Source organism: Carlito syrichta, unplaced genomic scaffold (assembly GCF_000164805.1).
Source record: "Carlito syrichta isolate Samal-C Ts95f unplaced genomic scaffold, Tarsius_syrichta-2.0.1 Scaffold316461, whole genome shotgun sequence".
Lineage (NCBI taxonomy): Eukaryota > Metazoa > Chordata > Mammalia > Primates > Tarsiidae > Carlito > Carlito syrichta.
In genome coordinates this window covers 110331-113000 of record NW_007260557.1, presented here as the reverse complement: position 1 = coordinate 113000, position 2670 = coordinate 110331, and positions in this window count along the sequence as shown.

Genomic DNA, 2670 nt, shown 5'->3' with positions numbered 1-2670 from the left:
CCCCTCTCGCCCGGGATCGCCGGCCGCGGGCCGGGGAGCCGCCCTCTGTCCCCGCCGCGGTCCGCTCCTGGCGCAGCAGATGGGGGCCCTCCGCGCTTTCCGCAGGTGCCATGGTCACGGAGGAGTCACCGCCTCTGCCCCGCCAGCACTCCGCCCCGACCTGCCCCGCTGGCGGGAGCGATCTCTCTCCCCATGACAGCCGGCTGAGGGAGAGTGGGGAAACTTCGGCGAAGCCGGCGTGATTTGGGACCAACTTTGTTTCTATTTCCGAGGGCTTTGCCCTTTTCGGTGACACAGGCTGTTGCTATTCCGGGCAGCCTATCACAGGCAGGGGGCGGGCGCGGGCCGGAGGACTGTTTTTGCCTTGAGATGCAAAGTTGGAGACCCGGGTTCAAAGGCTGGGGAGCTGGCACCCAGATGCAGCGTCTGGCCGTTGGCTAAGAGCAACTCTGGTATTCCTGCCCCTTTGCAAAAGGGCAGAGAAAAGAAACGTGCAGATTTAGATACAAGCTGAGAGTGGGGATAGAATACTCACAGATGGTATCGGTTCAGCTCGCAGCCACAGGAACAATTTATGCTAAGACGTACCAGAAGGAAAAGTGTGTCAATTTTTCAGCAAGACTATTATTCCAAGTCATGGCATTTCACAGCTTACACAAAGCATGGCGTATCTTTATTGTTTTTACCTGATTTTGATCTAGATAAGTGCTTTCTGTAGCTCTCTTTCCGAGGCCTGTCAGATAAGTCAAAGCCTGCGACCAATGATATGCAAACTCAGAACGCATAGATTCTTTCGACTTTTTATATCCTGAGATTCTAGCGAAGTAATCCATTTTTAAGGCATAGTTGTCTTGAAGAGAAGAACTAACCCTGAATCTTTCGGAGGCTTTCGTGTTTTTCTGGGTAGGAGGAGGATACTCCCAATTCCAAGAGGCCAGGCTAAATGACCCATTGTGTGGGTGTGGTGATCACGTAATCTTAAACAAAATCAGGGTGTGAGAGGGATTTGTAAATATACTTATATAAGAAATCTTACAGGGCTATGACATTGTACCTTCAGTTACACTTTTAGCAAATCTTACTGATTGAAAAGCCTTGTAAAGGAAATTGGGACCATCTTAGACTTATTATGTGCCAGAAATTGTACTAAGGGCATTAACTCAGATAATTCTCCTGAAAAAAATGTGTGAGGTAGGCACCAATGTTGCAGAGGAGGAAATGGAAGTTGACTAACTTGCCTGAAATGTCAGAGCCAGTCACTGGTGGAGCTGAGATTATGAAGCCGGCTGTCTAACGCTATAGCTTGCCTGTGTCCTACCTTCCCGGCCTTGTGCTTCTCTGCAGTCCTTGGCTTCCTCCACTTTCAGGCCTTCCTGAATATAAGAAGATGCCATGAAACATGGCTTTTAGTTCTGGTCATTCCTCTGGACAAGGAAGCAAATTTGAGCGTGTGCAGATAGAAACTGGACTTTGTTTACTTACTTTCAGCATTTTGACCAGATCATAACAAGCTCTAAATTATTACGTGTGCACTTCCTTTGCTTGTTACTAGATAATTTCTATATTTTTCTTATCCTTCAGGGAATTGGGTAGCAGATGGAAATAAATCTTGAATAATCCAGTTAGTATTTGTTAGATACCTGTTGCATGTCTGCTGATAGGGCTGGAAAATGGAATTTCTCCAAGCACAGGCCAGACTCCTCCTTATTAAGAGGGCGAGAGGTTCAGAATCCCCAGATCAGCCTGTCCCCACGAAAGAATGTGTACTGCAGTGGTGGCTTAGGCAATTGATTTTGTTTGTTCCCAGAGTGCATTACGATTGTGAGAGCAGCAGTTTTTATCTATGAGACACACATCTTTCTCATCTGTTCTCCATATTCTCTTGGCTTCTGTCTTCTTTCTGCTCAGAACCAATGACCTTAGTTTGGGGAATGGAGGATGTTCTTGCAGTGGGTCAGTTGTATAATTGCTTTGTTTCATCATCCTGGGACCTGTGTCTCTAGCAGCTTCTGGGCCCCATGGGAGTGCTTGGGTGTTTCCTGTAGCATTTGGCTAGGCAGAACATAAACCTAATTCCAGAACACTTTACTATGGTTAAAAGCAATTCAACAATTCTCACTCTGCTTGCTGTTGCCAAATGGTACCAGAACTCTTCAGGCCTTGTAAGCCAACCAGAAGTTAGAAATACCCAAACAATGCATGACCACATCGCCTCCTGGGGCACCTAATTCTGCTATTTGTTCCATTGTTGACTGGCATGGGCCACTGGTTGCCCCAAGCTCTGTTTGTGCTCATTTCATTCTCTGAAAAGTTTAGGGGGAAAATGTTTTTCACCCGGGGAGCTATCTCTCTCCCTCAGTTCCAACAAGAACCCTGGACCTCTCCTTTCCAGTATTTTGCACACCTATGATGCATGTTTATATAGTTACATGAGGTGATTTGATGGAATCTACCTTTTCTACTAGGTTGTGAGTGCCGTGAAAGTGTGGACCATGTTTGTTTCGTTTATCAGGGCTTTCCAAGTACACAGAGTACATATTTGCCGGCTAACAGACTGATAAATTCGGTATACTTTAGCATGGCTAGAATGTATGCTTCAAGAGGGCAGGCACCTATGTCGGTCTTGTGTATGTGTCAGTCTGTATCGCCAACTCCTAGCATAATACCAGG